The sequence below is a fragment of the Ischnura elegans genome, chromosome 12, assembly GCF_921293095.1.
Source record: "Ischnura elegans chromosome 12, ioIscEleg1.1, whole genome shotgun sequence".
Taxonomy (NCBI): domain Eukaryota; kingdom Metazoa; phylum Arthropoda; class Insecta; order Odonata; family Coenagrionidae; genus Ischnura; species Ischnura elegans.
In genome coordinates, this window is record NC_060257.1 from 78,002,369 (window position 1) to 78,027,135 (window position 24,767).

Sequence of the window (24,767 nt, forward strand, 5' to 3'; positions counted from 1 at the left end):
TCTATGTGACAAGATTGAAACTTGCGTTTTTTCAGTATTTAGAACCAGGTTGTTGTTTGTAAACCATTCAATTATACTTTCTATTAATGGCTTTCTGGATCTTAATACTTCATTAACAGTTTTGCAAGATATTAGAGCACTCGCATCATCAGTGCATAAAATACATTTTTATAAGGGTTTTTCATCAGCTTAGTGTCAGGCCATTAATAAATATTAAAAATAACAGTGGACCTAGTACTGACCCTTGTGGTACTCCTTTCTCAATCTCCCTGAGTGAGGATGAATAGTTCATGCCATTTTGCCGAATGGTTACCCTCTGTTTTCGTCCAGTAAAGTAGGTTTTCAGCCAATTTAATGAGATACCTATGATTCATAGGGATAAGCATTTTAACAGTAAGAGTGCATGGTCCACAGGTTCGAAAGATTTTCTCATATCAAAAAATATCTCCTTTATTTTTTGGTTTTCATTTAAATGTGCAATTATAAAGTCAACTGCTATCAGGGGTTATCCTGTTGGTTATAGATTTTTTTAAATTTCTAACTGATCTCTAGAATATAATTCGCCGCGGTAGTTGCATAATTTTAAAATATTCACATAGCTCCACATTATATTTCTTGCTCAACCGTTAATTCATCCTTCCTCTGAAAAAGGTTAATAATTCTTCAGCATCGTTAGGAACAGAACGAGGCCAATCGTATTTAACATTAGTTTATTTTTGTGTGTGTCTGTATCTAAATATGACTGCTTATTGTCGCTCTTATACATATACATGCAAAAGGGCTCTGCCCGTAAATATAATTATTATTATTATAAAAACATCTTCAGTGGCTTTGTGTTGCGGCGGAAGAATTTTGCGTCGCATGTTTGCGAGCTCATAATTCCCGGGAATTAGTTCTTGCCCAAGTCATGGCGCCACTGAGGGAACAACATAGCATCGGATATGGTCACTGGCCGGCTTCCCTGGTTGGACTCGTTGGCCTTGACCAGCTTTGACATTTATGTTTGGTTTTGTTTTCTTTCGCCGACCAAAGTTTTGCATCGTGTTGCTATGCCCGTTGCGTGAGAGTTGTGTTCGGGCATAAAATACCTGAGTATTGTTTTCGCGGTTAAGTTAAAATATCATTAAATACTCCCGTGGCAATCATATTTTGTGTTGGTGAAGAACGTGACCTCACATAACCTCATTCCACCAGGTGAGTAACCAACACAGTGGTGAATTATTTCTTCCACGAGATCATGTTTGCTAACTTCACTCCGCCTGTTTGAATATTTTGGATAATGTAGAATGGATGCAGCAACCGCATTTCGCGAAGTGATCACGCAGTCCATTTGTTGATGCTTGGCCCGAACTAGGAAGGAAGTTGGCCGCCGTGGAAGTGGAAAAAGGTGAGATTTTTACGGATTTAACCCATCCGTATTCTAATATTTCACACTATCAGTCGCGGGAACCTTCCGCATGTAATCAGTTGCAACGTATTACGGGAGATTTACCTCGTTGATTTTGTTTGCAAAGTTTTGCGTAGTGTGGTTCTTTGTTTCTGAATAATTGAAATTCAGTAAATATGGCTTCGTGTGAGCTTGAGTAAGGGGTTGGTGGGTTACCACTCCTCTAGGAAGTCTAGAATTTCTTTGTCTCAAATTTCAAGGGGATACAAAAACATGGAAAAATCATGTTTACATTTAAAGTTTTTATTATTCTTATTCCCCTTAAGCTTACTTGTGTCCTCAATATTTGAGCATCCATATCTTTTCTGTGTAATTCAGGTTGTGCTCCGTAGACAGTTAAATTTCAACATTTTCTATGAATTTACTTATTTTGGTTTAAGATTTTGCTTTTCTACGCTTCTTCAAATTTTTATATGCCCTTAAGATGAACATTAGGTTTAATCAGTGCTATCAATATAATGTCTTACAGACCTTTGCCATTCAGACACCGAAATGTGGAAGTATGGTAACAAATGAACAACCATTAGTTCAATTCTAATTGGCTTAGCGCACCATAGTGACTGGAGTTGGGACGAATTATTCTCTGATGTTGTTATACCCAACGATTCGTGTCATCATCACACGCATAAAATGTCGGCATTTCACTCCTTAATACACCGCTTGGTCGCCATTCCCATGTGAAATTAAAATTTTTAAAAAGTCCACCATAAAACTAATTGCTGTAATGAAAATACACATCCTTGGTAACTTTTCACTGGAAAATTATTTTATTAATATATATATTAATATCCACAGGGAAGAATGACGCCTTGGTAGCTTAACTGGCTAAAGCACTCGACCGGAAATCGGGGGATCCGGGTTCGAATCCCGGTCAAGGCGAATGATTTTTTTTCTGTGGTCTTTCGCACGATTGTGCATTGCGGGTGACTCCCGTAAAAGTTATCACCGCGGCTAGTCCCGGTATACTTTAAACTGGAAAATTATTTATTGGTACGACGCGTTTCGACGCTGAGGCGTCATTCTCAAGTCTTGAGACAATTGAGAAAGACGCCTCAGCATCGAAACGCGTCGTGCCAATAACTTTTCCAGTGAAAAGTTACCTAGGTTGTGTATTTTCATTTCAACATGGATTTTCATCAAGTAAAAGCCGAATCAATTGAATTCAAACTAATTGCTGTTCGACACGGGTATAAATCAATTACAATTGACAAAATCCTTGGTAAGAAACTTAAAAAGCACACAATGGAGACGTCACAACCTTGCCCTCAACATATCCTAATAGTGATAGATCTGCAACCTCTTGGGGAAAATACCATTCCTTAGTCCCCTATCTTATCGGGTGACTGCAATGTTACCAAAAGATAAAGTAAAATTATCGTTTTATAATGTGACAACTGTTGGCAATTTTTTATTGAATTCAAAGCCAAAATTTACTGACAAGGACCAAAGCGGTGTATATAAATTGTATTGCAATATGCCTGATTGTAATTCTGTATGTATCGGTCAGACTGGATGTGCCATAAAAACTAGGGCAAATGAACACATGAAGTGTTGGGTAAGAGGCGATTCAACCTCTAATTTTGCTAAACATTAGTTAGACTGCAACCATAGCAGTGATTTCAAAGTCAAGGTTCTTCACAATCTTTATAAAGGAAAAAAGTTGGACTTCCTTTCGAGAATTTAGAAATTTTAAGAGCATGTCGCAAAAAAAATGTACGTGTGGTAAACGACCTTCTGTACCCCTCCCACTCCTCTCCTTTATTATCAGTTTTTGTGGACTCAGCAAGTAAATCCACTGACCTTGAGGAATCCATTTCCTTGTTAGCTCTTCCCCCTCCCACCATCACCACCTCCTCCCTGGTATATACAAGCTCACAAATTTGTGTATAGTCACCTTGATAATGACATAGTGTACTGTCGAAACCTGGGTCGGTTATTAAAACTTCTGTGTAACATACGAGTGTATCTTTATTATGTTTCCGAATTATTCTCTGTTCATTTTATCTTTGTTGGTGTGGCTAAAGCTAGTGGGGGTGACGGGAGGGAAAGTTTCTAGGTCCCATTTCCTCAGCACCAACGAACAAATTCTGTTCCAATGTGTCAGTTTACATCTTGTGGTCCACTATCCCTGCCACAAAGTGCACTCCAAACTAGCTAATGCATCCCCATAGTAACACAGAACTGCCCCATGGTTCCCCCATGGTTCACTGTTGCTTTCAATTCCTTGGGATCAAGCTCTGTATTTTTCTGATGTCACTCCATGTGACAGCCATCAGAGTAGAATATGCTGTACTTGCTCTCGTCTGTGAAAAGCACAAGATCCCAATGCTCAAGAGGCTCATATTGATGTTCCTGCTCGAAATCTACCCACTTCTTGTTATTGATCACGCTGATCCGAAGGTTCTGCCTACTTCTGGTACTCAGCCATGGTACCCATTTTGCTGCAACACATTCTGAACAGTGCTCATGTAAACACCACACTTCTGTAGGTAAGCAGTTACCTTGGAAGTGCTGGGTATAGGGTCCTTCTTGATCTTACGCACAGTGAATCGGTTGTCGCTGTCAGTCAATTTATGTGAATGCCCGAGTCGAGGCATGCTTAGAACAAAATTCATTGACTCATTTTTAACTACGTGGTATTTGATTTCAAAGTTTCTTGGATGAATAATTATTAGCTATGTTAATAATTAGATCGTCGTACCGCCATCACAACTGGTACTGGTACTTGGACATGCATCAAGTTCTCCTTCACTTTTGGAGAAGTCGAAATGTGCCTTTCTCCAACTGTTACTAATAGTTTTCGCAGGCACATTCCACCAGCCACCTGTTGCTTTTTCATTCCATTGTTTTAAACACTAATAACATATGGGTTCTATATCTTCCTCTCGATGTTACTGACTATTTATTGTTGCATCCTTGATGTGTAGTTGGACTTGAAAGAGCTAGGCTAGAGGGGAAAAATATTTCTTTCTCATCTCCCACAAGGGCTGGTAGATAAAATCACAAACCCCAGCAGCCCAAGGGTTAAAGCCACTGGGTGTATCCTACATCTTTGTGGGCTTCGTGTCATTCATTGCAGTGTACACGCTGAGTTGTAGTGAGCCATCCCTTCCCTCAATGAAAAGTTCATTCTGAACTAGTAAATGAGCTGGAACTACAATGAAGCTACCAACACATGAAAAGTTGATGAAAATATTCACGTTCTTTTTTTAACTTACAAGAGGAGGGCTCTCTGAGGAAGATTTTTTGTCATAACTTATCTTGTCCTAATGTTCAATTAATTCTTGTTGTGAGTAGTAATTTTGGATCCAAGCGAGTGATTCATATTTGAATTCATTCACCTCACCCATCAGTTGATTTCATTTGTAGATGTTGGCCTTTGACATCCTTGCCACCTGCTTCCGTTGATTTGATAGTTGTGGCATATTGATTGTCTATGTGGTCACAATTGCATCATATCCAATTCATGAAATAATTATCACAAGTAATAGCTCATGCTGTCTTCTCTTTCATCCATCCACGAGTCCACTACTTACAGGAGTTCGCCTTTTTCCTCTAAGGTTCACTGTGACCTTCATTTCTTGTCTCTAATCTCCATTACCTTATATGCCTTCTACTGTAGTTCTGAGGTTTGGAGCATTTATGGTTGCTGTAAATGAGAGATAAAGGAGGAGTCTATGTAGTTCCAGGCTCTCATACTGAGGACTGAAAACTTTTATGAAGACATAAGGGGAAGTTGATGGTTGGTGAGTTAACTGTGGATGAAACCATGAATAAGCCGTGAATTTCATCGTAAAACCTTAAAAATCTCTCTAGTCTGGTTTGATGGTAAAACTATGGTTGAAATGTAAAAAAAAGTCATATGTCGATCATATTTCAAGGTCAGTCACAAGCAGACACTGTCCATGTATTTATCTGCACACATATATTCGAAGCACAATTATTGGTCCTTGCGTAATTACAACACATTGACCTTAAGACTGTACCAAAGCCGGTTAGACTGGTAACCGAAGTGTTCATTAACCCTGGCACAAATTCAGACATTTCTTCACTTCCATGCCATCCTGCTCCCTCCATTTTCCCACTCAACAGCCTTTGGCCGGCCCTGAATTTTGCTAACGATAGGTGACATCATTCATTCACCTCACCCATCAGTTTATTTCATTTGTAGATGTTGGCCTTTGGCATCCTTGCCACCTGCCTTGTAGCACTTTGATTGCCACATTTGCATTCACGGCGTCTATCATGTTTGATGAAATTTTAGTTAACGTCCGGCTGGTGATTGTTATGTGATCAATATTTCTGCATAAAATAGCTTATCAACAGAACGTGAACTTGACGGCATTTAGACAGTGAAAACCGGGAAATAACCGTGAATTTTATAATTTAACTGGAGTGGGACCCCTGGCATGCAAAAATAAAATAAAGGCACTTAGTGCTTTCCACACTTATTTTAATATTCTGCAACTGGTTTCGACGTGTTCTACAATATTATTTTTTATATGAGGGGAAGTTCTCTAACAAAAGTGGTCAAAACTACAATGAATGCTAACGTTTAACATAACCCTGTATGCACAGATTATCACTCCTGTAAAAATCAAGTGCCAGCACACACATTTTTATTCAGGTGATCATATAAGTTTCCCAAATGTCACCCTTACACCCCAATTACACTGTCATTTTTACGGAAGATGTTTGATTTTATTACCCTCAGTACTCGGTTTCATAGATTTGCTGAAAGGTATGGCACATAGATCATTTGTATGGCCGCAATATCTTATTTTCATAAACCATTGCTAACACCAGCTTATCATGGTCTCTCTTGTAGTCTATCAGACATCAAACACTTCTTTGCATTATGGATGAATCTCACAATAATCATTTGGCATAGCCAGGATTCAAACTGTGCTCTCAATTGTCAGTCAAGTATGCTACCAGCTATACCACTTGGCCATCATCCTCCTAGGTGATTTTCAGTCTAGGTTTTCCAAACCAAGTGTTTGGGTCTCTAGTTTCACATTGTGGCACAGCAGGCAATAGCCTTGCTTACTAAGTTATCATGGTAGAGGCCATTCTTTTTCACTTTCAACTCACGACTATTTCTAATTACTGCTGGTAACAAGTAACTTTGTCTTTGGTGCAAAAGTAATAATAATAGCTTATATTTCCCCAAAGAGCAAGGTACATTTGTCCAATGATATAAGGCACGTCAATCATAAAGAAAACATAATAAATCAATGTAAACATATTTAACTTATAATTAACATCCAGTACAAATAAACGCATTGTATACATTTCATCAAGCCCTTCCTTTAATCAAATATATTCCTCCAAAGAATAGTAGGATCTTAGTAAAAGGAACCTTTTTAATACATATTAAATATATTGATTTTTTTTATATTTTTCATATGAGCAGGAAGTTTTTGTACAGTCTTATCCCCTTTTCCCTGGGACCAAGTTTGTTAAAGTTTGTTCTTATATTTGTGTATAGTATATCGTCTTTGCACCTCGTGTGATGGGGGTGATGGTCACTATTGAGGAGAAAGTGAACAATATTCGATTTGATGTTCAACACTGTGATCGTTATGTAAATGCGAGGAAGTGGTAGAAGGCTCAGTTCTTTGAATAAGGGTCTGCATGAATGATTGTATGGTTTTTGGGCTATGTTTCTGACAGCCTTTTTTTTGAAGCCGCAAAATGCGCAATGAAATAAGATGCTGTGTAGGATATGGGAATAAAATTCTCCCTAGTACAGTCTAAGGAGTGAACTGTTTTTCTTCTGAACTGAACTGAACTTCTCACTGTATGGATAAGTTGTCTCAGTAAGAACATTACATGTGGAACTTAATTTATGGCTCAAAAAATCAGTATGTTGGGTCCAAGAAAAATTTGAACTCAAACAGCCCCAAAAACTGAAGAGAAGACACTTTCTCCATTGATTTGTGATTGCTCTTAATCAGGAAGCTTGATGAGAGATTATTAGTGGTGGAGAAATGAATAAATTTGCTTTTTTTCAGTGTTTACAACAATTAAATGGTTATCTTTGGTCCAGTTTACAAGTATGTCTGCAACTTGCCTAGCTTTTTCAATGTGGTAGCTTTGTGAAGAAGAGGAGATGATCATGTTTGTGTCCTCTGCATAGAGAATTGGTGTAATATTATCTGTGTATGATATAGTTGCAGGTAAATCATTGATGTATTAGAAGAATAGACCCTTGTGGGACACCCATTGAGGGTGAATAATGCTAGAGGTATGTTTAGTGTCATCGATCAAAGGATTAACTGTCTGAGATGGACTGTGAAGGTAAGGTGTAATCCAGAGAAGAGGTTTGCCACTGATGCCCATGCGACCTAGTTTGTGAAAGAGGAGCTTATGATTCACTAGATCAAATTGTTAGGAGAAGTTGAAGGAAAGCCCCAAGGTTTCATGTTTGTTAACATTGGAGAGTAGTACATTGTCGATTGCTTGACAAATAGCAGACGTGGTGGATTTTCCTTGAAAACCATATTGGTCTTTAGGGAATAGGTTTAATTTTCTATGCAGGATATTGAGTATACACGACTCTCTCAAAAATTTTGGAAAACTTATTTTGTAGTGATATCAGGCTATAGTTATAGAGGTCATCAGCGTTGCTCTTATTTCCGTAGAGTGGTATTATTCTTAACCTTTTTGGTGGTGTTGGGAAAATACCTAGTTTCAGCGATTCATTCACTAAGTGTATTAAAGGTAATTTTATACTATCAAAACAAGATAATATCACTTTCCCACTTATTTCATCAGGCCCAGTACTTTCTTTGCGGCTTAGTCTGGTAATGATTGACTCTGCTAATGAATGAGATCAGATTCTCTGCAAGGTCTAGTAAAGAATGACAATCTGAAAGGGTTATTGGATGACGGTGACTTGGGGTTTTGGAAAAAATGTTGAGTTGCAAGATCAGCTAGGGTGGTGTGATTTATTTGTCAGCCTTTTGTAGTATCCTTTATGTTAGGTAAAGAGTGATTTTTGAAATTTCCTCTGGCAGCATTTATAATTTTCCAGGCAGGTTTTGTTTTGTTGCTTGCATTATATAAAGTATTGTCATTAAACATCCTTTTTGCAGTAACAAGTAATTTCCTATACCAGATATTCATTTACCTGTAATGTGCCTCACAGTCCTCATTACCTGATGCTTTTGATTCCATTGCAAGGTTTTTAAGGACTTTGGAGTAAAAATGAATATCATGGTGACCTAGGATTTATGCTTTGAGCAACCCTTAATTTTTTTCCAGCTGAAAAGCCACATCGAAGTGATGTTGGAAGGTAGTGTAAAAGGCCTGAAAGCTTTTTTCGAAGGAACTAGCGTAATATACTTCAGACCAATAGTGAGCTTAAATGTATTGAAAATACGCAACATGAACACTGGAATTTCTTTTACTGATCACTTTGTATGAGTTTGATTGAGACTGTAGTGAAAATGAGAAAATGATCAGAGATGTCAGTTTCTACCACAGCAGTTCTTATGGCATTAAGATCAATATTTGTGAGGACATATCTATAGTGTTGTGATGATTCAGTTATTTAGGTGAATGCTTGACACACTCAGTCTAGGTATTAAGAATATGTTTGAGCAGTTCCTATTTTCCATTTGTTGGTGGCACTCATAGATACCCCAACAACAGCAAATCCCATTCTTTTTGTCATATGAATTTTTTTAATATAAGAATTTCTCAGTTTAACCTATTCTACTGCTATTCGGCAACAGCTCTTGGAATTTAATTCTACAGAAGTATGTTGTGCATAAAGTTTCGAAATTCTGTGCATGGTGATGGCATGGGATGAAATTCAATGAAGGCAGTTTTGTTCACATAGTGTCCATGTTTGCAACATTCAGGTGCCAATTAGCTTTGAGTTAAATTATTTCCTCCTCCGTGTGAATCAGAATTTTGACACTCCCCACTACAATAACCAGTTATCATTACCCTCAAGTTTTGGGAGAGGAACTGATGGAAGAAATCAGTCATACATGTACAGTAGGGTGGGTCGAAAAAAGGTTTTTTTTCCTGATCAAATTTGCCCTATGCGGGAAAGTTGCGAAATGATATAAGGATCTCGCACACAAATTTTTTTTCAAATCGGATAATATTAACCACTGCCGCCCGAGCTCTAAAGTTTAAAATTTTGCGAAAAATCAGGCTGATTTCTGAATCAAACGGCTATGAAGACGAATTTTATGAAAATATGGGATAATGGATAATATCAAGAGTGCATACATGTTTATAAATTATGAAAATGAAATTTGAAGTTTTTTTGACAAAATCTATGGTTAAAAAAATGTCTATGAATTAACAACAAAATTGGAGTATAGACCACCCGCACAACACAACTCATTTTTGCCTACATTTCTAAAATTCCATTTCGGGGGCTAAATTGCAGCTGAAATAGTATTTATTTCGATTGAATTTCATTTCTTATCAAATAAGTCATAATATGGTAGTAAATAACCCCACAAAAAGTAATAATAAGGTAAATTATTTGAAATTAACATCAATCATAATGACGAATAACGTACCTGTGGAGCTATTTTCAACAAGAAATTCAGCCAAGGCTGAGAAAAAACATAACCTGCACACCAAATATTTCACTAAGAAGCTCTCTGCCAGTTTCGTAAAGAAACTACCCAGAACTCACCACGAGGAAGAGGCTACCATCGAGTTCCACCCGTGTCCCCCCCCAGCCAACCTTCCAAAGGATTACGGGAGAATTGACGCAATAGTTAGAATAGAGGGAAAGCGTACCGTGGAGTGGAGTGCGTGATATTTGTTGCACCCGAAAATTTCATGGGTACTGATTTGCCCACTTATTAAGAGATGATGAAAATGATCGGTACATTTAAGAAGAAAGTTAAAATACCATCATTTCTCTGCCGGGAATCGCGGAGACAGTGACTTATGCCATTGAAGGCATTTGGCATAGATCCTCTATCCCAGTTATTGGATATAGGCAAATTGTTTGACAAATTATTCAATATCATGGAAATAATCGCAATATTATTCGATCTGTCAACAAGAATGCTTTCATGGATCTGAAGCAAGACTTTCTTCGTCTCGCACGTCAGCTTTTTGATGTTGCGTCATGTAAATTGCTTTAGTGAGACTGATTCTGTTTGTGATATTCTTTCGAAAATGCCTAGTTTAGAATGGGAATTCCCTAAGGACAGAGAAGTGGCAGGGAAATGATTATAGGCACCATCGATGTGCAGGAGACTAAAAGTAGGAAGACGAGGCTTTGCAGGTTGGAAGGAGAAAAGGAACACCCGAATATTCCACCCTATTTTTTGTCATAACACTTCTGTTCGGAAGACTCAGGTGATGAAATGACATTGAACGGAGAGTTATGTAATGCAAGTGAAGGAGAGGATTTCATGGAAAAAGGTTAGTGTAAGTAATTTGAAATTGCCAAGATTTGTATCATCCTGTGAATAATTCTGCATATCAAACCATTCCTCTGCAGCACTTGCATCTGCGCACCTAATAGATATCGGGTTGGTTACTCAAGGAGTCAATGTACTTTTTGTTGGCAAGAACAAAGTTAGAAGGAAAAGAGAAAGATTGCGCACCTCTCTTCGGAGGAATGTGGGAACTGTTAAACTGCAAGCGCTTTACTTCGACGAGAGGAAAGACTCTGCTTTCGTTTATAGTCAATCAAAGTGAAAAACAATAGTTGAGGAGCATGTAACCCTCGTTCAAGAGCCCGGTTTACGCTACTTATGGCATGTCACCCCATGTGTCAGCAAAGCTATTGGCCTCTAACATTCCATAGCGAATTTTCTAGGGGAGGAAATGATCATTATCGATGGACTCCAAGCAATTGTGTGCGATGGAGCTGAGGTTAACACCGGAAGCCATGCCGGAGTAATCAGGAGAATGGAAATGGCCATAAGAAGACCTTTGCATTGGTTTGTTTGCCTGCGTCATTGCAATGAACTATCGTTCAGCACCGTCAAAAGAACTGATGACCCTGGCAAAATTTGTTATCGAAGTTTACGCTCCAATGCGGTTTTCAATAAAATTGAGACAATATTGAACAGAAGGCCCGAAGCATATTATGAACATGATTCTTTTTATGAAACATATAGATAGAGACATCAAATAACGCCGCTACTCTATGATTCAGGGAAATGTAATTTTGCTCACGCAGAGAATATTCTGCTTGCAATGTTAGCCAATGAACGCAGACAAATCCGTGCAATGGCGATCACAAATACATTGAAATCAAGAGAAACTCAGCAGGAGGAATTGAGGAAATTCGAATTTTCGAAAGCTAACCTTCGATGGAGTGAAGAGTTCTCGGGATCGCCACCGGGTCAGGAACTCCATACCTGCCGACGTTTCGATGCCCGACTCGGTCATCGAAACGACGGCAGATATGGAGTTACTGACCCGGTGGCGATCCCGAGAACTCTTCACTCAGCCCATTCGCCGGGAAAGCACAAAATCTTTCTAACCTTTGATGCTCAAAATTATATTGACTCGGTTGACTGGGAACCAATTGAGGTAAATCAACCACCAATAGTAGCTGGGATGACAAACAAAAACTTGGAAGACCTTGTTACGGAAAGATCTGTATTAGAAGTACCTTTTCCTTGCCATAAACAAGCAGTTGAAAGGATGGTACAAATGATAATGTTAGCATCAAAATCCGTGTGCAGTATAGAACGCAGGCATGGATGGGCATTATCGTGCATAAGAGACGGAGAAATTCAGCCGAAATTCGAAAAAAATCACAAAATAATTTTGTCAGAGTAATTGATGTGCTTTCACAATCGTGTCCTTCGGAAGGTTGGCTGGGGGGACACGGGTGGAACTCCATGGTAGCCTCTTCCTCGTGGTGAGTTCTGGGTAGTTTCTTTACGAAACTGGCAGAGAGCTTCTTAGTGAAATGCTTGGTGTGCAGGTTATGTTTTTTCTCAGCCTTGGCTGAATTTCTTGTTGAAAATAGCTCCACAGGTACGTTATTCGTCATTATGATTGATGTTAATTTCAAATAATTTACCTTATTATTACTTTTTGTGGGGTTATTTACTACCATATTATGACTCATTTGATAAGAAATGAAATTCAATCGAAATAAATACTATTTCAGCTGCAATTTAGCCCCCGAAATGGAATTTTAGAAATGTAGGCAAAAATGAGTTGTGTTGTGCGGGTGGTCTATACTCCAATTTTGTTGTTAATTCATAGACATTTTTTTAACCATAGATTTTGTCAAAAAAACTTCAAATTTCATTTTCATAATTTATAAACATGTATGCACTCTTGATATTATCCATTATCCCATATTTTCATAAAATTCGTCTTCATAGCCGTTTGATTCAGAAATCAGCCTGATTTTTCGCAAAATTTTAAACTTTAGAGCTCGGGCGGCAGTGGTTAATATTATCCGATTTGAAAAACAATTTGTGTGCGAGATCCTTATATCATTTCGCAACTTTCCCGCATAGGGCAAATTTGATCAGGAAAAAAAACCTTTTTTCGACCCACCCTAATGTACAGCTGTTTAATTATTCCAGTCATTTTTTGGAAGTTGCATTTAATTCAAAATTATGCGATAACATTTTCATTTTTGCTAAGTTAACCTCAGTTCATGAAAATTAATTATTAAATAAGGAATTCTCATAAACATACTGATGTTATTTTTTATGGAAAAAAATGTTCTACTTTTGTGATATAGTGTAAGTCGTCACAATTGAATTCCTCTTATGAAACTGAATGGAGGAGTGGGCCTTGATTGATATAGCATTGTACCTCGTACTTAATGTATGCTTAAAGGAAAGTGTGGACACAAAGTGATGGTCCCAAATGAAAATAACTATTTATTTGCTCATTGCAGAGTAATCATCCAAGATATGTATTACATTTTGATTTCGTCATTACGTTGGAATAGCAAGGCTTTACTGAGATAAATTGCATGTGTTCACCATAAAATTGTGCAGTTTTTATGTTGCCTGGAATACATCCATATCTACATATACATAATACCCTGCAAGCCGCCTAAAAGGCGTGTGGCAGGGGATGTTAGGACACCATCCATTTACGCATGAAAGTGAAGTGCTCTAACGAAGTTGGGACTAGCGTTTATTAAAATCCTTTATGATTCAGGGGAAAAATTCCCATATCTATCCATTTGGTAAAACATCTCGCTTAATTTATCGCTTTTATCGGATCTGGAAATATTGTGTGGCTCTAATATTATTTTCTCTGTGTCATTCTTAAAGTATCCATTCTCAATTGTTCAAGCAATCTGAGCCTAGCGCACAGCCTCCGAGTCTCTGGTGGCTCCCAGCCTAATTCGCTTAACATCTGGGTAATGCTGTCTGTACACCCATAGCTGTTTTTTACGAAATGTGCAGCCTTCCTTTGTATTTTATTCAGTTCGCGGATTAAGTCTTTCTGCACCGGATCCTATAGGCTCGCTGCATATTCAAGGTACAGTCAGACAAGTGCAAAATTGCTCCTTTCTTTTACTTTCTCATCCAAAAATCTACCCATAATACGCTTGACGAATCCTAATTTCTTCAGGGCTATGCTGCAAATATTTCTTATGTGTGTTCCCCACGAGCGGTTATCGTATCTCCCAGGTACTTCTCTTGATCTGTTGCCTTTTTGTTAATACCATCCACAGCATAATCATGGTTATAGTTGGTCGAATTTCACAAGAAATGTACCGATATGCATTTGCTCATATTAAGTTCGAGTCCCCACTCTTGGCTCCACAAATGAACATTGTTTAAGTCTGATGATAGAATTTCAATGTCAGAGTGATCAGTAATTTTGCGGTAGATGACTGCATCGTCAGCCAATAAACGTATGTTACTGCTGATGCGGGAGCAGAGATCATTAATGTACATAATGAACAAAAGGGGGCCGATTATGCTTCCTTGTGGAACACCTTATGTAACTTTGACTACATCGGAGGTAATTCCGTCAAGAGCTACTTTTTGTTTACGATCGCTGAGAAAGTCGCTTATCCAGTTTACCACTGTTTCGTTTAATCCACATGACTGTAATTTGTATAAAAGGTTTTTGTGAGGTACTGTGTCGAATGCTTTCTTAGAATCTAGAAATAATGCATCAGCTTGTTCTTCAATTCACCAGATTTTAGAACATCGTGAAGAAAGAGCACGAGCTGTTTCATATGATCTACCTTTTCGGAATCCGTGCTGACAGTCATGGAGGAAGTTACGTATGTCCAAGAAATTCATGATATTGCAGGTAATGATATGGTCAAGTATCTTGCCTTAATCGATGTTAATGAAATTGGGTCATGTCTGTTTCCCTTTTTGAATATGGGTGTAACGCTTGCAATTTTCCAGTCAAGCAGTAGCTTTCCTTCGGATAGTGACTTCTTAAATATTTTCCCTAAGTAAGGTGCGATCTGAGGAGTTAACTCCCTGAGGACACGTGTGGGTATTCCCTCCGGACTGGGAGATTGACTAATCTCAGTCGATTGTAGTTGTTTAGTTATCCCATCACGTCGCATTGAGATATCTTCCATCGATTCCTCAGTATATGGGATATCTAGATTAAATTCAGTATCGTCAGTAGTGTATACACTTTCTAAGTGGGAATTTAACGTGTTAGCTTGGTCAATATTTTCGGTGACAAGTTTACCATCTTCTTCAAATAACGAGTCTTCGGTTGAACGTTTTCCCTGAAGCTCTCTCGCATACGACCTAAAGGATTTTGGATTTTCTTCGAGTAATTCACCGAATACTTTCTTCTTGAACTTTCGCATTGCAGTTCGCATTGATTCCTTGGTTATTGAGATTAGTGCAGCATAACTTCCTTCATCTTCAAGTTTCTTCGATTTAATACTTAAAGTAATGGACTTTCTGTATCATCCTGGGTTGATGTTGTTTAAAGAATATGTGATTGGGGCTATTACTCTTAAGGGTTCAATGTTATTTCTTAGGAATGACTATATATTTAGTTCACATATAGGAAGTCACATGGCTCAATTATGCTGATCCGTAGTTCCACATCATTGTGTCAGTTTATAATGAATTAATTTTCCTATGTTATCGTTGAGGAACGTATGGCATTTATGCATGCTTTTTAAGAATTTACTCATATCAGATGATGTATGCAGTAAATTAACTCCACCTATCATTTCTTCCTTTAGGTCACATTCTTCCTACTTCTGCTCATCCAATCCACGAGCAAATTATGAGCTGTTTGATGACTATGACACTTGCTAACTGACATCTTTACCAGGCAAGTCAGCAAGTCACCCCATCAGATAAAAGGAAGGAGGTTTCTAGGAAATTTTTCCATTGTGTCCCTCACCTTGCCCTTTGGTCAAATTTCTAAGTTGACTCCAGCCAACCTGCCATGAGTGACATGTCTCCAGGCCTTCCATCCAGGACCATGTGTCTTCATCTGCTGACCTTCCTATCAGCCTCCCCTCACTTCGGAAGGAGGAAAAAGGTGGAAGAAATTAGTGCCTCTTCTGTGAGAACATTGTCCCCTGAAGAATCAGCAGTGCTTCCCTCTGTGGACTTCGAGGACAGTGAGAGTTCATTGCTTGGTGTTTCTGAGTGGGGTTCCTCTTTTGAAGAGGAAACACAAGAGGTGGACAATCTTTCTCTGAGCTCCCTAGAGACACTTCAAAACCCTGCCTTCACGGAAAGGATTGGAATCAAAACCTATGCGTGGTCGGACAGAAGGCTAAAAAAACATGCATTCTCCTTGACTGACACTCTAGGACTTAAAGTACTGGACTGTGGACATGATCCTAGAATTTATTTTGACCTTTTACTGGTAGGTGATATTAGTGACTTAATTGTGACTGAGACCAATAAACTAGCAGACTTTTTAATGCTAAACAGACGTATTCTCCAGGAGGAAAATAAAAGCATCTGACAGTTGAATTTTTGGCCTGCATGGGTGTATTCTGTCATGGCTAAATGTCAATTGTCACTGAAATGCATTGCTCTAGAAAATCTAGTGGACTGGTTTACCATGATTTTGTAAGGTCCTCAATTGGTGGCAATATGTTTGTGGTAAGCCACCACCATCATATTCTCTCTTCAAAATTTTGCCTCTTATTGAGACTTTCCATAGGACAGTAGTCCAACTCCAACACCTAGGCATTGTGCGGATGAATACATAGCTCTTCTGATGGGTCGTCTCTTATCTCATGGTTTTAAAAAAGGTAGGCATCACAAGGATGGTAAAGAGTTATGCAGACAAACTGAAGCATCTGGTTTAGCTAAAGATTTCTTATTGACATTGGGCCTTCTAATTCTAGTGTTACAGTTTATCTTAGGTTATCAGGGTGTTTAGGTGAAAAATTATTATTCAATTTTCATTGTATTATTTATGGCTACATTATTGATTTTTCTAATTTATACATATAATATTTCTTTTTAATTAAATTTGTATGAAAGGCTGTGTGGGATTAGATGGTAAAATCTGCGCTCAGTTAGATTTTTATTTGGGATTAGGCACTCAAAAGTAAATATTTAGAAACCCCTTCAGCAAAATGTTTAGATGCATAGGTGGTCCTCAGGGTCTCCTATTGTAATTTTTTTTTTCAAAAAAGATTTTCTCCCAAGGGATCCTTCACTTTCAATAATCTGAAAAAATTCGTGAACATATATTTTTATGCCGTAGAACATTCTTTTTAATTTTTTTTTGTTTCAAAATTGAATTTAGGAAAAATATTTGATTTTTTAAAAGAATTTTTAGGATATGTAGGTATTTTTTGGCAAACTTCTACATAAGTATTTTTTGTGTTTTTTTTATTCTTTTGAATGGCTGGGTTAGATTTGCCAATTTCACTCTGTAACATCCACAAAATCCGAAAAACCCCAATTTTGGGTGTTTTTCCCATGTTTTGGTTTTAAGGTTTCCGCTGCGATTAGATGCACTATTACAATCCATTTTCGGGTGTACGTCTGCGTGCTTAATATTTAAACTCGACGTTTTGTTCCTCCTGCTGAGAACGTCGTCAGGAGACTGAAGATGTAAATATATACAACGGTACGAAGGAAAAATCATCAGTCATCTTCATCTCATCTCATCTTCATCAGTCATTTACATCTTCAGTCTCCTGACAACGTGCTTTGCCAGAGGAACGAAACGTCGAGTTAAAATATTAAGCATGCAGACGTACACCCAACAATGGATTGGAATAGTTTACTCATGTTTTTCACAGATAACTCAACTGCATGTTAATACATAATGATTTTTGGTGTATTTTTTGTTATTTCTAATAGTGGGATCAGGTTTGCTGTTTTAAGACTAGAGTATGATTTAAACAAGGCAAACCCTCTTTTTCATTTTTTATCACATAATATCAAATTCATGTAAATGAACGGTTTTTCATATTTTTTTCTTTTGACCAGTCTGTGTGTGTGGAACTATGAAAATGAAATTAAAAAATAGAGAAAAAATGTGCAAGGAATAGATATTTATGTAAATGGAAATAAAAATTAACGCTGCTTCTCCAGTTCATTCACCATCCACTCTCCGCTTTTTAAATCAGTAGGGTAGGGTGTCAGGGTGTCGTAGTCCAGGTCTCGTTTCCTCCTCATGTAAACCACTATGAAGAGTTAAGTCTCCTCCCGAGTAGCAACTTCGTGCTTATTCGTTTGGTGGAGTCTATGTTAATAGGTAAGTCTTCGCCATGGAGCGCCTTCAGGGACCATCGATGTCAGAGTATAATCAAAGCACACCGCTTCATCGCTGGAGGAGTTAGTAGCTACTCCTCGGACTTGGCACTATCTTTTCTCAAATTCTGGATTACATTTGGAGTGGACGACGTATGCTTAATTCTTAGGACCGCCAGACACATGTTCCGAAATATAGCACCCCTCTCCTAGGGGCGAGAGTTCATCAGTCATGTCGTCGAGATAGTCTCCCACGGACGGCTCCCACTCTCCAGGGCGCTGTGTGATCAATGCTTAGTTTGTGTGGTGTTACAATGTCCGACGTTCTTATTTTCCTAAATATTGATATAACTCAAGTCTTGCATGGGCTATGGTGTAGCAGGTTAGAACTACGTTGCTACTCGGAGCTGGGGTGACGACTTCCGCGACCTCTTCTCAATGAGCGTTGTGGACTACATCACTAATTTCGATCAATCGAAGCGCCTCGGCGCTGGGACTGGATAACAGTGAGTGGAGATCGTCGAGTTTTCCAATTACTGTCGATCTCATCCGCCGAACACGGAGCAGCTGTACTCTACAGGTTGTGTGTTCTCTAGCGACAGTCTTCTGCGCGCGACTTGCCAGTGCATTTTTCTATCGTGCTTCGTCGCATAGCACGTCAACTGACAAGGATCCCGACAGCAACAGTGCGCCATTGGGCGCCATGGAGTTCTACTCTCCCCATTCCCCGGGCCTGGAGGCTGTATGAGAATGCGACAACATCGACCGCCGGCAGAGCCGCCAGCCAACCGTCAGCCCCGTTCCTAAAGAACCGCCATCACCAGCCCCCAACCAGCGTCAGTCGGCCTTCCCCGTTCGTGACCTGGTTATTCATCGCACAGCCCCTTCCCCCACTCCTTCCTATAGTGAACGCAATGACTGTGAGCCCGGCTACGTCAACTTTTCCGTATCGAAGGACAAACTTAACCACTAAAACTTGGTGCACTTCTGGGCCTTCCGCAATTGCCGTCTTCAACCACGCCATTTAGTGACGGCGTCTTTAGTGCAGTGCGCAAACGGCCTCGTATGACGTTGCCGCCGCCCGAAGAAGTCTCCAACAGATTCGCCGTTTTAGACAACTTAGTCTCGTAATGGTAATACAGTAAGCTTTGAAATTCAAGATTCCCCCATCCAGCTCCGGACAACCTGGCCAATGAAATCCGAGCGCAATTTCTGAGAACGCCCTCTCGCGGAGAACCCAGGCACAGTTTTACCTCCTTTACCGTCACGTCTACTCCTGCTGTTTCAGCTGAAACTCACTTCATCAGCTGATGGGGGAAAATATAAGAAACTAACTATTCTCTGCGGCCTTATCGCACAAATGAACCATTCCGGCCATCACCAGGATAGTGCATTAAATGCCGACGCTTTGGCCACACTTATAAATCTTGTGGACTGAATGTCAGATGCGTTCGAGGCGGGAGCCGGCATTCTCACATGGAATGCCAAGTTTTTCGCCCGGATACAGCAAAATGCGCTAACTGCCAAGGACCTCATCCGGTAAATTACAAGAAATGCCCACATTATAAATAATATGCTGGGAAACTGCGAGCTGGACGAGCCACCGCTAACACCGCTCCTGCAATCAACAACGAACAATTTCCTTCGCTGCCGCAACAACCAGCAAATTCCACTGTAGATTCCGCACATCAATAGCCCATTCTTGTATATTGCGATCTTCAGTACATACTTTCAACCTTTTTCGCCCAAGCCCTCAAACAAATATTACCTCCTGGCTTTCCAGCCTTGTTTAACAGCTCCTTTCCCCTTCCACCTCTCCTAAATCAAATCATTTTCAATGCCGTAATCTATGGAGCCCTAAGCCTACTTACTGATGGCTAATCACCAAGCCTCCAGGCTTCCGTTCAATCAGTCTTCTGCTGTTGAAGCCGTCGGAGTGTCAATTCGAACAAGAATCGGCAACTTCAACGAGTGTTCCGTCTACCGACCGCCAAGTAGCAATCCAAAAAGAGAAGAATTCCACGCAATAGTATCACTGTTGCAAGGGATGACAGTTATAGGTGGAGCTTTTAACGCCAAAAATGCCAACTGGGGATGTAATGTCACCAACCGACCTGGCACCATTCTCCATCGACTGCAGCAGAAGGACATCTTAAATATCCGTGCTCCATCATGTCCTACCCAGTTTTCAACCCGCGGTTCCAGCGATATTCTTGATGTCGCTATGACCTTTGAAGTTCCTCTGCAAAACCAGCCCATTACCGTGGACTCGTCCGCATCCGATCACGTACCAATCCTTTTTACTATCCCCTGCTCACCGGCCCATCGCATAAATCAATCCAAACAGAGAATCTACTACAATAAATTCACCAGAATTGTCAGCGATAACTCCCTCTGGCTAAAAGGAATCCTCTGCACAACAGATCTGACGTTGACCATTTCACGAAACAACTATCTCGACTTATCACTGAATCTGTAACTCAGGCTTCGTATATTCCTCCTCCGGCATCGCATCCTGATACCATTCCTGCGGAGATCTTTGTCTTCATCCGACATAGGACTGCGGCAAGAAAAGCATGGCAACTATCTCGCCTACGATAAGACCGCACAAAATTAAATGCACTCGGGAATCGCGTACAGCGACTCCTCGAAAACCATTAAAAGCTATCCTGACACAAGAAAATCCAGAATCTGCAGGGACTGGACGGCACCATCTGCGCGGTTTCAAAGCTCTGCGATGTGAATTCCCTCAATGAAAACTTAGCGGCCTAGGAACTGCAGACTAAGAAAAAGCCGAACTATTCGGCGAGATGCTTGCAAAGCGCTTCACAAACGACTTGCCATTAGAGCTAGAGGATTTCAGCAACAGCTCCTGGCTCTGTCTAAATGAGCTCCCAATTTCCGAACCCTTAGCAATCACCCCTCCTGAAATATAATCAACCATCCAAACCCTCAAATCCATTTCTGCACCTGGCCGCGATTCCGTTACCAACGGTTTCCTCAAGAATCTGCCCTTACCAACGATATACCTCCTTTCCAAATTTTACAGTTTCCTTCTTTCCACTTCATACTTCCCAACGACCTGGAAACAAGCCAAAGTAAACATGATCTCAAAACCGAAGAAACCTATGATTTCCTCTTCCTGCCGTCCAATCTATCTCCTCTACACTCTTGGCAAGGTATTCGAAGTGCTCATCCATCTTTGGCTGAAAGAATTCATCAGAAACGAAGAAATTTCACGACCGGAGCCAGCAGGCTTCCGGCCAAAGATATCACTACGCATCAAATCCTGCGTCTGATTGAATCAATCACGTCGGGTTTCGACCAGAAATGGTTCAGCCACTGCGTCTTCCCGGACCTGGAGGCGGCCTTTGACCGGGTGTGGATCCTGGGCCTAATCCACAAACTGTCAGCCGTAGAAACCCCTTTCTACCTTCTAAAAATAATTCAATAATTCGTTACCGACCGCTCCTTCGTCCTAGTTAATTTCGCAAAATCCTTCTTGCATTCCATTTTATCCGGCGTTCCTCAAGAAGCTATTCTTTCCCCTACCCCTATCAACATTTATGTCAACAATACCCCACCCCCAACCCAACTCCTGCTCTCCGCTGATGATGCCCCGATTATGGCCCAGGGCTCCTACCCGGAAACTGCGACTGACCGACTTCAGGAACACCAGGACGAATATGAAGATTGGTCCGACGACTGTAAGCTAACCATTAGTCCCGCTAAATGTGTTCACATAGCCTTTCCAATACTCCCGATAGCCGAAGAAGGGCCTCGCCTTTTCTTCAGAAATAAATCCATCTCATAGCAAGATTTAACTAAATATCTAGGAATCCACTTCGACGAACGATTAGCATGGTTTTTTTGCAAATCACATCCGCCATCGATAAAGCTAAGGGAGTCGCCGCTGCCCTCCAATCCCAGCTCAGACCTTCAGTACCACAACCATTTAAAACCAAAATTTTACTTGATAATATTACTATCAAACCGCTGCTGAGCTACGCCTCCCCAGACTGGATCCACGCAGCTCCCAGCCGCCTCAAAAAAACTACAGACCGCCAAAAACGTAATTCTAAGAAGTCATCGGAGCCCCATGGTTCCCAAGTTACAAACAATTCTGAAGAGATAAAGCAAACTCCACTTCTCCAAGAACTTAAAACCAGCGTACATAAATTCGCCAAATCCTTCGGTAAAACTGAAAATAGTGTGGGGCTCTGATATTGTACCTTCCCTGGAACACAAACCCCCAAAACTACGAGCTGAGCTTGCACCAAAAGCAGTTAGGACACACCCCGCACGGGGGGAAGAGAGTAATCTCTTCCTTTGGGGAGCCGCGCCCCCACGGACCCGAGCCCACCGGGGAGACAACCTCGTCAAAAAACCCTTCGCACGCTAGGATAGCGTCCAGACAGCATGTGACTCTGCTGTGCTGAGTAGCCGATACATCTGGCGTCCAGATTCACCCACGTGTTTGCCGTGCGTGGAGACCCGTACAAGGGGGAGAAGGGGATCCTGGTGGGTGAGTTCTCCGGCTCCCAGCTGGGCGTCGGAAACCCGGTATGGGCCGGAGTTCAATACCCCACTTCGGCCCTGGATTCCCCGAAAAACGGGCGGCCGAGAAGAGCCCAGCTCGGTCAATCGGCTCCTGGCGGCTGGGGAGCTTGGCGGCTCCTTCCGAGCGTACGCCAGGACGGGTTAGTGCTGGAGATATGGGGGTCTCCGTAGGGCGGCCGAAGGTGCGTGGGTTCGGAGGGCCCCCGCGCTGGAGGTTCTAACCCAAAAGAGACCCCCTATCAAAGGTTCCTATATCCCTTGGGTAGCCCTGGCGACCACACCGGATCTCGGTGTGGCGTCCCGAATGTGTGGCTCCGTGGTGGGTGGGGAGCCCAGGGGATGAATTATGTTCTTACTTTCATGGAGACGATTACTCTTCCTCCACCAAAAAGATCCCGCCCGGACACGGGCGGAGGAGAAAAGTCTTTTGAAAGCTCGAAGCGTTTTTTGTCTATGAAATGCGCCAAAGAAGGTGACACTCTGAAAAAGGTGTCTCCCTTTTTCATAAAAAAAAGCTATGCAATCGATAATTACTGGAGAGCCAAATTCGGTGAAAAAACTAAGAGATGGTACCCTACTAATAGAGACTGCGAACAACATCCAAGCTGAAAAATTGCTTAAAACTGAAAAATTACACGACATCCCAGTTAAAGTCGAGATCCACCGCACTCTAAATACCTCTAAGGGAGTAATAAGTCACTACGACCTTCTTTACGTGGAACCAGAAGAGATCAAGAGAGAGATGGCCCCCCAGGGCGTCATCGACTGCCGCAGACTGACTACGAAGCGAAACGGTGAAGTGATAAATACCACGTCAGTAATTCTCACGTTCGCTCTAGACAAACTGCCCGTTAAAGTCTTCTTAGGATACGAATCTGTAACTGTGCGACCATTCTTCCCTCAACCGATGCGCTGCTTCCAATGCCAAAAATTCGGCCACATCGCACCGCGATGTGAGGGCAAGGCCACCTGCCCGCGCTGCGGCAAGGACAAGCACGATGGGGACAAATGTGCGGAAGCGGCCTGCTGCGTGAATTGCGAGGGTACCCACGCGGCTTACTCTCGCGATTGCCCGAAAATGAAAGAGGAACGGAAGATTATGGAAATAAAAACTATGGAAAAAATATCTTACCTGGAGGCAAGGAAAAAGTTCAAAGCCCTTAGTGCCCCCTCTTTCTCGCGTTCCTTTGCCGCAATCGCCTCTGCTCCAGTTAAGAAGTGCACCATTTCTACACAGACGGAACCTGAAAAGCAGATAGATTTATTAAAAAAAACAAATGCGAGTAACAATAGCAATACTAAAAAAAACACCCCTAACTCCTCCGTAGTGTCTCCCAAAAATACAACAAAGAAAACCACCAGAAAACCTGACCAGCGAGAGAAAACTCCCTCTCCTGGTCCCTCCGGCAAAGGTATGGAACCGATGCAGGAGGACATAGACGAAGATCTCTGTATTTCGGACACAGAGATCGAAAAAGTCAGGAATAAGGGAAGGAAAAGTCGCTTAAAGCGATGATTCCAAAGACTTCCGGGCTAATGCTGCTCCACGTTTCAATATTGACATCCTTTTTTTCTGTTTTTATTTATCTTTTACCCTTTTTATGAATTTTATATTACAATGGAATTGTAATGGATTTTATCGGCATAAGGAGGAGCTGGCTGTTTTAATAAATGATTTTAACCCTTTCTGTATATGTTTGCAGGAAACGCGTTTTAAAGATACAGACAAGGGATATTTAAAACATTTTAACACTTTTAGACTGGACGATACTAGTGGCCAACGAGCCCATGGTGGAGTTTCGGTTTTTGTCCGGGAGGCTCTTTACACCTCCCGAATAAATCTTAACACACCGTTCCAAGCGGTAGCGGTGACGGTGCACGCTCCCGAGGCGATAACGGTGTGCAACGTTTACCTGCCGGAGGGTGCACCCGTCACCCGTTTTAATCTAGAATCCCTTGTTCACCAGCTACCTCAGCCTTTTATTTTACTCGGAGATTTTAATGCTCACGATCGTCTATGGGGAAGCACCCCGGAACAGTGCAACCGCAGGGGACGTATTTTATCAAGTTTTATTAGTGATTTTAACCTTTTTTTACTCAATAACGGC

General features: G+C 40.8%; 1 long non-coding RNA gene and 1 other non-coding gene across 2 annotated transcripts; both read left to right on the top strand.

Moving 5' to 3' along the window:
* The first annotated feature begins 957 nt into the window (after positions 1 to 957).
* Positions 958 to 17,532, top strand: LOC124169627. Its single transcript, XR_006867179.1, has 3 exons — positions 958 to 1,194; positions 1,286 to 1,387; positions 15,609 to 17,532. It is a non-coding gene; the product is annotated as an uncharacterized LOC124169627 (long non-coding RNA).
* Positions 2,254 to 2,326, top strand: Trnas-gga. Its single transcript has one exon. It is a non-coding gene; the product is annotated as a tRNA-Ser (tRNA).
* Positions 17,533 to 24,767: the final 7,235 nt, after the last annotated feature.